Source organism: Papio anubis, chromosome 3 (genome assembly GCF_008728515.1).
Source record: "Papio anubis isolate 15944 chromosome 3, Panubis1.0, whole genome shotgun sequence".
Lineage (NCBI taxonomy): Eukaryota > Metazoa > Chordata > Mammalia > Primates > Cercopithecidae > Papio > Papio anubis.
The window spans coordinates 158,241,568-158,258,648 of NC_044978.1; the positions used below are offsets into that span (position 1 = coordinate 158,241,568).

Here is a 17,081-nt window from a genome sequence, read left to right on the forward strand (position 1 = left end):
ATTTAATATAATGCTTTTCTGGCTATTACTTTCATTTTACAAGACAGGTGAAATGGAAAAATATAATGCTCAAAGACGAATTTTTATTTTGTGAAAGTTAATGTTTTTAACATACAAATGAGTTCTAGATTATTATTCAAGGCAGATTTCAAAGTTCTCAATATTGAAAATTTTTGATTGATAGAATGACAGATAAGCCAATTGTTTCTGACAAGACTTGTACAACATCTTATTTTTTACAATTCTGAAGGTTTTGTAAAATGCCAATTAGTGTTCAAATCCCATTAGTAAATTAATTAGAATGTAGTTAAAATCTGCCACAGAGATTGTGAAACAAACAAATCAAACAACTCATCACTATCCACTCTTGATAATAAAGAAATTTTCATTTGGCTCAAGGGAGTTGGCACATTACTAATTAGTATTAATTCAGTTGTTCCTTTGTTGTTTAATAATAAATTTACTATGACCCATATTATATCTTAGAAACAGAAACTAAATAATTTATTCCTCTTTCTTTTACTGATTCTCACACTTCCCTTTTTCTTTCTAACTACAGGCTTTTAGAGATATAAACCAGATCAAATTTTTCCATATTGTCTTTTAAATCCTGGCGTGACTTTGTATCAGTTAGAATTGCTTAAGTAGAAACTATTAAAGCAAATAAAAATGAAGATCAGGTTTGAAAAATCCCGAGCTAACCAAGCCATTTAGGCCTTGAAAATAACTTTAACCTTGCTTAAGTTGCCAATGTAGGCAGAAAACTTGGGTCATTTCTTGTAAATACCTGTATTACAGAAAAACAGAACTTAAGCTTAACCAGTAAGAGGAAGCCATATAATATGATTACAGAACAAGGTTTCAGTGGGATGGAGCAAATAAGGCAGTTTCATGATGCTTATCAATTAAATATTTTCTTTGTATTACCTTCCGATTCATTCTATAAAAGTGTATCCTTTATGTTTTTTCAATGGCATTGAAGAACCACTTCCTGTTTAGAGCTGTCCTATTCATGGATTACTCTTTGTTTAAATACATTATATAAATTATATTTACCTCAGTTTATCTTTTTAATACAACTAACAAATATTCCAAATTTGACCTGCTTTGAAAAGTATTGAATGTATTATCTCACGTAGGTGGAATCCCACACACAGTGACATTTTCAGGCAGGTTGATTAAGTGGCTCATTATTTTCAAAGACCCAGGTTCTTCTCATAACTCTGAAATCCACTGGATTAAAGTAACCTAAAAGCTTGTTCCTTTCTTGATTTTAAGATACTGCCTATCACTGCTACAGATTTTCTTACTCATCATGCAACATTAAGGGTAGCCACAAATAATTTGATGTTTTCTTCATCTTGAGATGAGTTCTATGTACCATCCCCTTGAATCTGGGTGACAGCTATGTCTACTTGAACAATGGAATATGGCAAAAGTGAATCTGTGATTGCTCCTAGACCCAAGCCTTAAAATATTGGTAGCTTCTACTTTGGCTGTCTTTGAACACTTGGTTTTGCAACCCAATGGCCGTACTGTGCAAAAGTCTAATAAGTCACACAACAGGTCCCTGTGAAGAGCAACTGTGGTTAGCTGAACTCCCAGGAAACAGCCCGCACCATCTTATGATTCATGTAGATTAATATCTTAAATGTGAATCTTCCATTTCTAGTCCAGCTGCCCAGCTGATGCCACATGGAATGGACACGAGTTATCCACACATCATCTTTCCCAGATTACTTGTTTGTGAATTAAATAAATGACCACTATTTAAACCATTCCTTTGTTCTTTTTTTTTTTAATTGGAGGGAACGAGTGTTTGTGATGCAGCCATTAATAATCAAAACAGTCATATTTCTCAACAGATAGAAAAATATAAGTCCTTGTATTCAGTGTGATGGGACAAACATAGGCCTACTGCTCACCCGCTGAGTCACTCAGGAAATTCCAAAGCCAACTGTCTTTACCTAAACTAAGTCTCCTACTAAAGTTGAGATGAGGTCAGTTTCCACAGATGCACATGGCATATGGAGCAGTGCTAGGTTTAGTAAGGAGTAAGATGAATTGGTGGCAGACAAATAATCTGTAGGGTCCACTGCTAACTGCATACTTTCTTTTAAAAAGAGAAAATTTTCAGATACTGCTATTAAGACAGAGATTTGAAACTTTTATAAATTGTCCTTAGGTTGTAAAGACAAAGAGGGACTATTAGAGCAAATGTTAATTCATCAAAGAGCATGTTAAAATTGAGGCTCCATCGTTTGAGGCCTTTATTCTAAGAAAATAGATGATTCGGAGGCTTACTACAAGATAAAAACAACGACACTTAATGGTTATCTCTTTAAAAAATGGGACGAAAAATGTCTGAGCCCTTATGCAAAAAAAAAAAAAAAAAAAAAAGCTGGCTTTAAAGTGAATTTTGAGAACATACCTTCTACAAAGCAGATATCTGGTGCTTCACACATACTTTCCCAATAATCCGAGGGTAGACCACAAACACTGAGATGGCTAAGTTCCTAGGCTAGTATACACTTTCTACATGACTTTAGGAAAGTTGTCTAACTTTATGAGCTTCTTTTATCCATTTAATAATAATTTATTGAGCACTTAGGCTATAATAGGCACTGTACCTTCATCTATAAAATGAAAACAAGCATACTTCTTTTTTTTTTTTTTTTTTTTTGAGACAGAGTTTCTCTCTTGTTGCCCAAGCTGGAGTGCAATGGCACAATCTTGGCTCACCGCAACCTCCGCCTCCTGGGTTCAAGCGATTCTCCTGCCTCAGCCTCTCCAGTAGCTGGGATTACAGGCACATGCCACCTTGCTTCGGCTAATTTTGTATTTTTAGTAGAGACGAGGTTTCTCCATGTTACTCAGGCTGGTCTCAAACTCCAGACCTCGGGTGATCCGCCTACCTCAGCCTCCCAAGCATACATCATTTAAAAGTTTTTCCAAAAATTATATGAAGTCCACTTTGTAAAAAAAAAAAAAAGTACTTTTATTATAATGTTTGAATATAAATCACATATTTTAAATTTCTGTATAACTATAGATGGAGATAATAATAGCAGAAAGCCAAGTACACCTTCAAGGTTTTACAAAATGTTTTAACTCCTAGCAAATTCAAAGAGGAAAGAAATCCGTTATTATCAAAGCAGAAGATAGTCCACCCACTAAGGGTACTGTGAAATAACAGGGATGGCTGGAGCCACCTTCATACACAACATGAGAATTTGAAACAAAGTGGTTCATCTTTCTGTTACCCATGTAAGAAAGAGGTTATTGCAGATACTGTAAAACCAATTTCATTACCTTGAATTCTAAGAGGCTGCGATTTTTTAGGCTATAACAAAATTATTATTAAATCAAGTTTTTTAAAAATAAGTCCACTGAAAATTGAGAATACATTATAATTCTCTGATTTTAACTAACTTTGTCGGACTAAAGAACAGCCAGACCTAGTGTCTTTAAAATCACTTTTTAAATATAGGTTTTATTTTTCAAATTGATCTCAGCTCTGTTCCAAATGACTCTGGTCCGCAGGACTGACAAAATATCGGGGAGAGTTTTGCATTTTAGATGACAGTTTTTTTTTTTTTTAAATTTATGTAAGCCTTTATGCTCTTTCTTAAAGGCTTTTCATAATTTGCCTATTGCCGTTTCATTTATCCATTCGTTCATTTTCACACTTACTTATGAGCATTATGCTATATACTGAAGAAATTTTTTCAGTAAGGAACCAAACTATTTCATCAGCTTTCAGGGCATGAGGTATGCAATTTTAAATCAATATCCATCATGGAATGAGCGAAGTGTCTTCACAGTCTACATCTGCCTCATTTATACCCAGATAATAATTTTCCTTGATTTCACATTTAATTTAATCTGGATAAATGCTGTAAGTAGAAGTTTTAAGTGGCATTAGAGTTACTTTACAGACGCAAACATACACATACCATATGTGCATATAATTTTCATTCATCTTTATTGCAAAAAAATTACATTGATCATTTTCTGTTATAATCCACTACATGATTCCTTGAAATGTTTTTCAAGGTAAATTTAGTGTTATTTGACAATATCTTTTTGTTGTTGTTGTTGCAACCGAGAAAGAAAGCCCTTGACCTCCCAGAGAATCTTTTCTTATGCAGTGGCTGCAATTTGTCACTCCTGGGTAATTTAGATGGAAACAATAGCAAGTGGCTTTGAAGAACTGTGGTGGGCAATAAAAGGTTAATTTTCCCAAAATGGAAATCTCTAGCTGTCCCTGTAATAACTGAGAGGGCTGCAGAGATAAGTGTTTGCGTGGCAATGAAGAGAATATTCTGAACATTAAATGAGAGTTTTGATAGGCTTATTTATGACCATGTTTACTGCAGGGATGGTAAAAATGAATTAAAGAAAAGTGCACATACCATACTGAACTGACCTGCTCTTGATAATGATGAAACCCTTTGGATTTTATACTGTGGGCTTAACCAGCAGTGCTCCCCAAGGAAATAATTACTCTAAAGAGAACTTTTGCCCAGTCAGTTATTGAATTTTGTTCACATATGCAAGAACCGAGCTTACCATGAGGAGGCCACCTCTGCAGCAAGTGTCTGTTTTAAAAGAAGATTCAGGTTCAGGTCCCTTACTAGTCCTTATAGCTGAGAAACTTGAACACGTTATTTTGAAACTCAGTGTTGTCATCTGTAGTAAGAGTGTTGGTGGTACTATTAAGCAATCTACAGGTGTTTGACACTCCCCAAAATGCAGATAAAAATAAGAGCAAGATTGCCCTATCATGAGGAGAAATGAAAGGCACCGAGATTGAAGATTTACTGTTTACATTTAAACACACTCGAGTTTGAGTACTACATCTGTGGCTTAACAATTACCTCCAATCAGTCTTGTTAATTTAGCAGTCTACAGTTTAGTTTCCTGAAATGTAAACTGTTGGTTTTTAGCAGGATTGGTGAGAGGATTAAGTGAGATAATTAATATAACATGATGAGAATGCTTTCTAGCACATTGTAAGCACTTAAAATAAACGTTAACTAAGAGCAGCTATTTTATTTTATTTCAGTTAACCAAAAGGTTAATTAGAAGCTTAGTTGGTGAGTCAAGAATGAATGGAAGAGAAGAAAAAATAGTTACAAAGGCCAATGTTACCCATGTTGTTAAGAACTGAAAATGTCATCCGGGGAAACTCAACCATCTTCCTGACATCTAGATCCCTATACCGAAGGCGATAACATTAGGATATGTAAGTCTGATGTTGTGAGAGAGATTTGAATACTCCACATAATACGCCTTTCTTTTGTTATGCTCTTCAGGCAGTCATCTATTATCTGGCTTTCCAATGGTTTGCCTAGAGAAAAAAAAAATGATGATCTCTAGAGACCCAAATAAATATCTGATCTAGATATTACAGTCTTCATTGAAAAGAATACACAGATCTCTGATTGTATATGTAGTCTTCTACATGTTTCAGTAGAAGTCAGTTATTTTAAGCGTTATAGCCTCTAAGTATACAATAAAATTTCTAAACTCTCAAACTAAGGATATGACTTGGGATGGGCTGAATACATTAAAACGTGGCTTCCATTTAGGGATCCATTAGAAAAACCACGGCACTCATCTAACTCATTGCATAACTCTAAAACTAGAAGCCAGTTTTCCCGTGACCAGTGGTTTGGTTAAGACTGATGAGAGAACATAAGTGAAAAATATTGGTTTTAGTTATAAAGTAAGGATGATAAAAATTTCATTGTGTTTAAGAAAGTTACTAGTTGAATCTAGGACTCTTAGGAAAGAATTTATCTGCCACGTTCTGGCAATGAACTAAAGTGTGTATAGGATTATATGTTACTACCACGTTACACGTATTACCTCTTATTTTTACACATGGCAAATTATAAAAATAAAAATGAGAGGCAAGAGATATACTTAAGATTTTGATAATTTGAATACAACATAGAAGATACATTGTTTAATCTTACTGAATTTGATCATTTGGAGTAGGGTTGGTCTGATTTGTAGACTAACTTCAAAATTGAACATTCTTGAGCAAAAGTCCACCTTTAGGAAATTTATTTTAATAAATAACAACTTATAATTAGCATATCAATTATGGTATATATTCGATTGCTTCCAAATTACTTTTGTGTCAATTGAAACAATTTGCTTTGCAAAATATTATAAATTATCATCCCAGATATTATTTATGAAACTCCCTTGTCTATTTGTAAATAGTTTCATGAGTAAACTTCTGATAAGCTCTCATTTAAATATCTATACATTTAGAATTGTATAATCTGAAATGAATCAAGTTCAGCAGTAACATTTCAAGTGAAAACATCCTAGTTATAGAGGAAGAAGTTAATACCTGAGCATTTTTCTGCAGAATTACTATAAGATTGTTATTTTAGCAATACCCTCAATGTATTAGAAATATGAATTAGAGCCTATGTAATTAATATTCTTTACACTGAGATACATGTAATATATTATCACATGATAATTAAGGTTAAAATTGTTTAAATTTTTAAATAGTCTACGCAAAAATGTTAAGAAAAAATATAACTTAAACAAAAGTATCAAAATTACTATTCAAAATATTGATATATACAAATTGTTTTTTAGTATCTTCAAGGGTATTAAAATGATGTTCATAACTGATGACTGTTAATAATATGTTGTTCTTATTTACTTATTAGAAGGGTTTCCAGTTGTATCTTTCCTAAATAATAACTATTAATCTTTATCTATTTACAAGACAGTATACTGAGTCAAAATATTGTTTTTCTTATAAATTTAGAGAGTCGTTTATTCAGCTACTCGGGAGGCTGAGGCACTCCAGCCTGGGAGAGAGAGCGAGACTCCACCTCCAAAAAAAAAAGAAAAGAAAAAGAAAATCTTTTTTCCTTTAATCTTGAAGCCTTTCAATATTTTCACATGTAAAAGATTAATTTATTTGTATGTAAAACTTTTATAAAATTTTAAATGAGTAAATTCAATTAATTGCTTATGAAGGTTTAGTGTTTTGTGAAAGAGTGATGGCCTATATGTCAAATGTTTAATTACAATTCTTTCTTAAAAAATAGTATCTTACATTTTAAAAAATTCTCATGTTATTTGTCATTGATTAAAGACCCTGGAATATGAAATGAGCAAATATTATTCTCACTTTAAATTTGAGGACATTAAAACTTTGAAAGATCATGCAGTCTTTTCAAGTGATTTGGCTAATGTTCAGAGAAGCTACCAGAGAGCTACCTCTTATTCTGGTGCTTTTCTTAATATTGTAAAATTGTGAAATAATGTGATGCAATTTGATAAAATATGATGTAGATTACTATAACCTATAAAATTTCTCCAGTTCACATGAAAATTAATTTAATTTAAATGAGATAAAATAATTATATATATTTATGTCTGTCAATTAAGTTATTTAAAAAAGCACACATGCCCAATTATGACTGTCTGTATGCTATAATCTTGGTGTTATTTTAATATTTGAAATGGGATCTGGAAAACTGGAAGTGGTTTTTATGTCATTTTGCCTCAGTAGTACCAATAAAGTCATATAATTATTTTTTATTTTATTATTATTATTTCCTGAGACAGAGTCTTGCTTTGTTGCCTAGGCTAGAGTGCAGTGGTGCTATCTTGGCTTACTGCAATCTCCACCTCCAGGGTTCAAGCGATTCTCCTGCCTCTGCCTCCCGAGTAGCTGGGATTACAGGCACCTGCCACCATGCGCAGTTAATTTTTGTATTTTTAGTAGAGACGAGATTTTGCCACGTTGGCCAGACTGGCCTTGACCTCTTGGCCCTCAGGTGATCTGCCTGCCTCGGCCTCCCAAAGTGCTAGGATTAGTCGTGAGCCACTATGCCGGGTGCAGATAATAATTACTTTAAAAGAAGAAAGTCTTTCTGTAGTGATCATTATTTTACTTTTCATAATATTATATCCGTATTAGAATATTCGCCTGCATAAATAAAATATGCAAAATTTTGCAAATTGGTGTTTTCTTGTCCCTTCTTAACAACTGCAGAGGACAGTTGCCTGGCCCCATGAAAATTCACTCTGGGCTCTAGAAAAATCACCACAGCCCAACTAACTCCGGGGGTTTGCTTCACATCTTTAGAACTCTTTCTAGTCTTGACACTCACAACTGATTAAAAAGGCTTAGTTTCTTCTCAACCGAAAACACAACAGGACGAAAGAATAAAGAAAAAGGGAGTTCTCTAACTTAGTCTTAAAATGCTCAGCATCACTGGCCATCAGAGAAATGCAAATCAAAACCACAATGAGATACCATCTCACACCAGTTAGAATGGCAATCATTAGAAAGTCAGGAAACAACAGGTGCTGGAGAGGATGTGGAGAAATAGGAACGCTTTTACACTGTTGGTGGGATTGTAAACTAGTTCAACCATTATGGAAAACAGTATGGCAATTCCTCAAGGATCTAGAACTAGATGTACCATATTACCCAGCTATCCCATTACTGGGTATATACCCAAAGGATTATAAATCATGCTGCTATAAAGACACATGCACACGTGATGTTTACGCACTATTCACACAAAGCAAAGACTTCAGTAATCAACCCAAATGTCCATCAGTGACAGACTGATTAAGAAAATGTGGCACATATACACCATGGAATACTATGCAGCCACAAAAGCAAAGCGATGAGTTTGTGTCCTTGTAGGGACATGGATGCAGCTGGAAACCATCATTCTTAGCAAACTACCTGCAATTGGGAAACCAAACACCGCATGTTCTCACCATAGGTGGAACTGGAACAATGAGTATTCTACTTGGACCTCGGGAAGGGGAACATCACACACTGTACCTATCATGGGGAGGGGGAGGGAGGACAATGGGAGTTATACCCGGACAAAATTACGAGTTGATGGGTGCTGACGAGCTGATGGCTGCAGCACACTAACATGGCAATAAGTATACATATGTAACAAACCTGCACGTTATGCACATGTACCCTAGAACTCAAAGTATAATTAAAAATATATATATATATAAAAATATAATAATTACACAGAAATGAGTTGCACCTCTGGGGCTTGTAAAATAAAGGAGGCAAAAAGGAAAACCAAGCACATTCTCTTCTTTTTAACTACATGGGTAATATAGGGTATTGAAGAAGAATATCATTATATCTTGGCCTAAAATATTTTTTAGAATTATACATCATCTCCCCTGATTAAAAAGTGAATATAATATGTGAGAAACAGCTTTAAAATATTGCAGTAAGAACCTTCTCACTCCACTTAAATAGAGGTTATTTTCTCTGTAAACTCCTCAAAGAAGGATTACTTTGTAGAGACACTTGATCACTTCCTTTTCATCAACTTAACTAACGTTACACCCCAGAATCTGCTATTGCAAACCAAAGTGCAATGATGATGCAAAGAACATATGACAAAAGAAGTTTTAAAATTTGGCTCTGCAGAATATTTACAACAAAAAGCAGATAGAATTGACTTAACTGTTTGCAACATCTTAAGCAAAACCCACATTTATCTTTTAGACTATAATTGGTTATTTAGTTCAGTAACATGACAGTAAGCACATTTTCTATGAATTTGCCAAAGGGGTGAGAAATGAAATTTCTCCCCTTTTAGTTCCTGTTAAGCAATGGACACATTGCTGACTCTGTAGTCATTTTATCCTCTCTGTACAGAAAAAGGGGGGAAAAGGTTAATAATGTGAGGGCTTTGGCATTTGAAAGAATTAAGAATTAAGTTCTGGTTTTACCTATTATTACATGGGTAATTTGGGGCAAGTCAATAGTTTCTTTCCTCCCTTCTGTGTCTTCCCTCTACTCCTTTGCTCTAACTTTCTCTTCCCCTGTTTCTACCTCTCTCCTTCTTTTTCCCTTCCTTCCTTCTTGCTTCCCATTTTAGTCTCTCTCCTCCTTTTATAAAAAATAAATTCAAGTTGAGGACTGAGAGCTATGTCTCACACTGGTAATTTTAGCCCTTTGGGAGGCAAAGGCAGGTGGATTGCTTGAGTCTAGGAGTTCGAGACGAGCCTGGGCAACATGACAAATGCTTGCCTCTACAAAAAATACAGAAATTAGCCAGGTGTGGTGGCACACACTTGTAATTCTAGCTACTTGGGAGGCTGAGGCAGGAAGTTTGCTTGAGCCCAGGAGGTGAAGGCTGCTCTGAGTTATGAGGGCTCCACTGCACTCTCACCTGGGTGACGCGATGAGACCCTGTCTCAAAGGAAAAAAGAAAATGGAAGGAAGGAAGGAAGGAAGGAAGGAAGGAAGGAAGGAAGGAAGGAAGGAAGGAAGGAAGGAAGGAGGGAGGGAGGGAGGGAGGGAGGGAGGGAGGGAAGGAAGGAAGGAAGGAAGGAAGGAAGGAAGGAAGGAAGGAGGGAAGGAAGGAAGGAAGGAAGGAAGGAAGGAAGGAATTCAAGTTGAAAAACACTAAAATTACAAAAGGAAAGCATACAATTCTGAATACTTGAATCCTGCTCCTAAGAAGCATGCACTTTGTGCTTTTTCTTCTTTATTTAGTTGGATTTTCCTTGTAAATGTTGTTTTTAAGAATAAATATTTATTTTTAGAATACTTTTTGATTTACTGAAAAATTGAGAAGATAGTACTAATTTTCCATAAATCGCTTGCTCAGTCCGCATAGTTAACATCTTATGTTAGTGTGTTACAGTTATTAAAATTAATGAATCAATGTTATTTATTTATTTATTTATTTATTTATTTTTGAGGCGGAGTTTCACTTTCCTTGCCCAGGTTGGAGTGCAATGGCAGGATCTCAACGCAATGCAACCTCCACCTCCAGGGTTCAATCCCAGCTACTGCCTCAGCCTCCCAAGTAGCTGGGATTACAGGCACCCGACACCACTCCCAGCTAATTTTGTATTTTTAATAGAGATGAGGTTTCACCATGTTGGCCAGACTGGCCTCAAGTTCCTGGCTTCAGGTGATCCACCTGCCTCAGCCTCCCAAAGTGCTGCCATTACAGGAGCGAGCCATTGCTCCCAGCAATGTTCTTTATTACTGTATCATGTTTGTCTCTGTTCCAGGATTTCATTTAGAGCACCACAGTACTTTAAGCTGTCATATTGTTTTATGCACCTCTGCACTGGAAGAGTTTCACAACCCTTTCTTGCTTTGGATGACATAACAGTTTTCAGAAGTACTGCTCAAGCTACTTTGTGGAATATTTCTGGATTCGTATGATGTTTTCTCATGATTAGATTGAGTTACAGGTTTGGAGGAGGACAGTCATAGAAATAATGTTCCATTTTCATCACATCACAGTAAGAATATATATTATCAACCTAACCTGGGCCATCTGGGTGAGGTAATGTTTATCAGCTTTCTTTATTGAAAGTTACTCCTCCCCTACCCCAATGCCATTCCATAGTGTATGCTTTGCGAGGAAGACACTTTGTACAGCACATACTTAAAGTGTGAGGACTTATTCTCCATCTCCTGAGGGAGATATATCTACATAAATTATTGAACTAATTCTGCACAGATTTGTCTCTTCTCTCCCATTTATTATTTATTCACATCGGCATAATTCATGGGCATGTATTTTATACTTTGAGTTAGAATCCAATGGTACTTTGTTTATTGTATGGCTCAAATTTTTCTAGCTATGACCATTGAAACATCCTCCAGTTGACTCCTGTGTCCCTTCGACAAACCCTCATCAATGTGTGTAGGTTTGTTTGCCCGTCTGTTTATTGGTTAGGTGGTTTTGGAGAACTTCTTTATTTTCTTGTACTACAAGAAGTTTCAGAATCATCTTGTATATTTCCTATCACCCCAGTCTTACAATCAGTGATGTTTTCAACTTTACCTGAGTCTTTTCAGTGAACAATCAGTGGTGTTTTCAAGTTTACCTGAGTCCTTTCAGTGAACAACAGTGTTAGAAACATAGATCGATGAACTACGTGTGCTAGTTGCTATTGGACTGTTATTGCTTCTAGGCTCTCTCATCTGTCAGAACAAGAAAATATACGAATGTAGACTAAGCTGTGTAGTTCTGTGCTTCCCCTCTTCAATCTTACTCTCCTTGCCTGACCCACTAGTAACCACTGCTGTTTGTACCACTTTCCATAATTTTGTTTTTTTCCAGAATGTCATATGTTTGAAATTATACGATACAGCCTTTTCAGACTATTTTTTTTAAACTTATCAATATGCGTTTTATATTCCTTCACATCTTTTTGTCTTGATGGCTCATTTCTTTTAATCTATGAATAATATTCCATTGCATAGATATATCACTGTTTAGTCATCTGTTGAAGAACAGCTTTTAGTAATTATAAATAAAGGTATTATAAACATTCTTATAAAGTTTTTCATGTTAACATATGTGTTCAACTCAGATTTGTAAGTATGCCGGAATCTATTTCCTACATCATATGATAAGGCTGTGTTTAACTTTATAATTAACTGCTAAACCGCTTCCAAAATGGCCATAGCATTTTGTATTCCTGCTAGCAATGAATGGTAGTCCCTGGTGCTGTGAATCTTTGCTCATCAATTGCTATTTCCAGTGTCTTTGGATTATAGTTGTCCTAATAGGTGTGTAGGGATATCAGGTATTTTTTTAATTTGCAATTTCCTCATGACATATGATGTCAAGTATCTTTTTATATGTGTATTTGCCATATTGATATCTTTTCTAGTGAGCATCAATTCTTTGAACCATTTTCAAATTAGTTCATATGTTTACTTTTGTTGGGTTATAATAGTTATTTATATATGTTGGATAGCACTTGTTTAACATATGTATTCGCACGTCTGTGCCTTGTCTTTGCACTCTCTTACTGTGTACTAGTCAGAGAAAAAGATTTTAATTTTAGTAAAGGTCAACTACTATCATTTCTTTCATTGATCATGCTTTTGTGTTGTATCTCAAATCTCATTACCAAACCAAAGGTCATCTAGACTTTCTATGTTTTCTTCTGAAAGGTTTATATATTTTTGTTTCACATTTACATCTATGATTGAATGTGATTTATTTCTCTTAAAGGTATAAGGTCTGTATGTGGGTTCTTTCTTTTTAATATGGACACTCACTTGTTTCAGCATCATTTGTCGAACATTATTCCTTTCCTATCAAATTGTCATTGTCTTGACTATTGTATCTTTATAAGTCTTGCAATCACGTTATTTGAATCATCCATCCTAGTTCTTGATATGATCTGGCTGTGTCTCCATCCAAATATGGTCTTGAATTGTAGTTTCCATAATCCCCACATGTCATGGGAGGGATGTGCTGGGGGGTAATTGAATCATATGGACAGTTATCTTCGTGTTGCTGTTCTCATGATAGTCAGTGAGTTCTCACAAGATCTGATGGTTTTATAAAGGCCTTTTTCCCTTTTGCTTGGCACTTCTCTCTTCTGCTGTCATGTGAAGGAGGACATGTTCCTTCCCCTTCCACCATGATTATAAGTTTCCTGTGACCTTCCCAGTCAAACAGAACTGTGAGTCAATTAAGCCTCTTTGCTTTATAAATTACCCAGTCTTGGATATTTCTTCATAGCAGCATAAGAACAGACTAATACAGTTCCTCTTCTTCCTCATTGTTTTGGTTATACTAGGTCTTTTGTCTTTGCACATAAACTTTATAATAAGTTTGTAAGTTTCTATAGAATAGCTTGATGTGATTTTGACTGAAATTGCATCAAATCTATACATCAACTTGGAAGAACTATTATCTTAGCAATATTGAGTCTTCTAATACATGAACATGAAATATCTCTTCCTTCATTTAATATTTTCAATCTCTTTCATCAGAGTTTTGTAGGAATATGCACGTAGATGTTATAGATATCTCATTAGATTTATACCTAAGTGTTTCATTTTTGGTTTTGGGATAGGAGTATTGTAAATAGTATATTTTTAAAGAATTCAAATACCAGTTTATCACTTGTATATATGAAATCAATTAGCTTTTGTATATTAGCTATGTATCCTGTGTCTTTCCTATATTAGTTTATTTAAGAAGATTTTATTTATTTAATTTTGAAGACTCTTGAGTTTTTCTACATAGACATTTATGTCATCTGTAAACCAAATGGTTTGATTTCTTCCTCTGAAAATGTATACATTTTATTTATTTTCATGCTTATTGCATTAGCTAGGAATTCCAGTATGATTCTTCATATAATTGATGAGGAATGATATCATTACCTATCTCCAATTTTAAAATAAGATCATCTAGTTTCTCACTACTAAATACATTGTTTAATAGAGGTTATTTGTATATGTGTTTTATCAAGTTGGGAAGCTCCTTTCTCTTTCTAGTTTGTTGAGAATTTTTGACATAAGTGAGTGTTGCATTTAGTCAATAATGCAAAGGCCTATTTGCATTACATAATTTGTTAAAATATGTTGAAAATATTGGAATATTTCAGTGTCATTTTAGAATGATGAAATAGACTTTTGGAAGTGAAAAATGGCGACAAAGTATAAGGTATATTTACATTTTTAATAGACTTGCCTAGATTATGAGTAGTGTTTGAGTGTAGTGTCATAGCATGTTTTTTTCCTCCAAAGATATTCAACAACTAGAAAAGTTGTCAAAGAAGCATATCAAGCCATGCTGGAGTGGTTGTTTGACCATTTTATAATGCAAAGTATCACTTGTAGTGTCAGTTTAAATTCAGATTTCTGGGCTTCACTCTTTTAAGTATATAATTTTATGGATGGTTTTGCTATGTGCTACTGATGCAAAGTTGATGCAAAAGCATTTGAGAAATTTTAGTCTAGAGGTATGACACGATGAGTTCTAACATTTATTCCAGACTTTGTATCCCATGAATTTAAAAAGATAAATGCTTCTAGCAGAGATGTGATTCAGCCTATGTCTCAGATGATGAGTATAACGTCAGAGTGAATCGTAACATTGTTCAAAATGACATTGCCCTGACTGGCATTATCTATATCAGAAGACAGATAAGTCCTAAATCTCAACTAATTTTTTAAATATTAACTAATCCATCACTGGAATAAAAGTATTTGGTTTAATGAGGGTATCTTTCCAGTTGTCATATCTTAAATGTAATGAAGCAGAAACCAGGTTGCATTTATTGCTTCTGAGGCAATATATAAATGTATACCTAATGTACTCTATATTAATAAATGTTCATTTAATTCTACACTTGCTAAGAAAACTGAAATATTTATTTCAGAATACAATTTCTTTTTTTCTTTTTCTTTTTCTTTTCTTTTTTTTTTTGAGATGGAGTCTCACTCTACCACCCAGGCTGGAGTGCAGTGGCGTGATCTCGGCTCACTGCAAGCTCCGCCTCCCGGATTCACGCCATTCTCCTGCTTCAGCCTCCCGAGTAGCCGGGACTACAGGCGCCCACCACCACACCCGGCTAATTTTTTGTATTTTTAGAGACGGGGTTTCACCATGTTAGCCAGGATGGTCTTGATCTCCTGACCTGGTGATCCTCCTGCCTCAGCCTCCCAAAGTGCTGGGATTACAGGCGTGAGTCACCGTGCCCAGCCTACAATTGCTTCTTGAGGTAAGAAAACCCAAACATACTTTAACAAAAGAGTAAGCTACTTCAGAAGCTGCTGCAAACTCAGCGCTGTGCTTTTTTAAATTGACAGTATTTTAAGCCCAAATGGTTGAAATGAATAACAATAATATTTCAGTCTCATAAAATCCTGTTACTTATTAAGTCTGCATAGTAAGTAGATGCATAAGAACCTTATAATTCTATGATTTTCATCCTGGGAATATCATTTTTTATTTGAATAACTTTTCCCTGAATGCATTTAAAATAAGGAAGACAAGGAGTTTATGTGCAATTACATTATTTTAGAACATACAGTGGTAATTCATATATATTAAATATTTAAGATGCATTGCTATTCAAATATTTTCAAAGGTGTTACAAACCTAATCTCCCCTTCATTTCTCTTTCTATTATCTTTAAATAATCATAATAAAGAAGTAAAGTAAGCTAGAATATGGCAGGATATGGCTACTTTTAACATGATAACAGGCTTTATATAGATATTTTGTTATGGTAGTTTAAATATTTGAGATTTTAAAATTGTATGATTCCAAAAGACAAAAAACACAAGTGAGGAAGTACTCTTTTGTATTTTCAAACAGAGTTATTTTCATATTTGAAATTAGAAAATGTTGACATTGTTATCTTAATTTGTATGCAACTATTGGCTAATGTATTAGACATATTTCACATTGAAGAAACCCTATATAATAAGGCCACAGTTTTATATGATCAGGCACTCACATTGTGTATGGGCAAGTACTCTGATAGGCAAAGAAATATATGTAACTTCCAAGAACAGATACTTGTGCAAATGAGTTTGTTATTTAACTTGTGACTCTTACACCTTCTTATTAAAACAATCTCATTAACCAGGGAATCTTATTCTTAATACAGTCTTCCCTTTTGTGTACATAGACTAGTTGATACGTTATCTTGTAAGTTTTATTTGGTTATTAAAATTTCCCTACCCATAACTTCTCATTTTCATCATAAGGCAGAATAAAACCCCAGTATTTTTCTCATTGTTGATTATGCCATAATAGTTTTAGAAATAGACTTCCTCTTCTTTCCTGGTCTTTGGACACCTATTATACAGCAACGTGAAAATAACCAGACATCACAGAAACTCACAGGTAGAGCTGTAAACTCTTCCTTTGAAGTCATTACGTGGGGAACAGATGTGATTCATCATCCATATTGGTTAGAGAGAAAGAAGATACTAGACAACAAGTCCTGATAAAAGACAAAACTAGAGCCAACCAATTTGTTATAGTGCGAAAGAAACAGATACTGAGAAAAAGAATAGTATTCTTGTCAATTGAGCAGGGACTGGAAATGGAGGCTCATACTATTCCAACAGTCAACAAAGTAGATTTACTTCTTCGTTGAGTATTTTTCAGGCGAAATAATATCACTGAAAAAAAGATCTGTACCTTTAGATGTATTTTAAAGTACATCTAAACAGTGCTTAGTCACCGTCTTAGGTAACTCCAGTGTAGTGGCTGAAAACATGGATTCAAACAGCCATGGTTTGTTCT

General features: G+C 34.6%; 1 long non-coding RNA gene across 1 annotated transcript in view; it reads right to left on the bottom strand.

Annotated features, from left to right (window-relative positions):
• Nucleotides 1–5,040: 5,040 nt before the first annotated feature.
• Nucleotides 5,041–17,081, bottom strand: part of LOC103884294 — a 38,396-nt gene continuing 26,355 nt past the window's right edge. The window contains exon 3 of the long non-coding RNA XR_002521988.1: nucleotides 5,041–5,353. This is a non-coding gene — a long non-coding RNA (uncharacterized LOC103884294). The remainder of the gene's footprint in view (nucleotides 5,354–17,081) is intronic.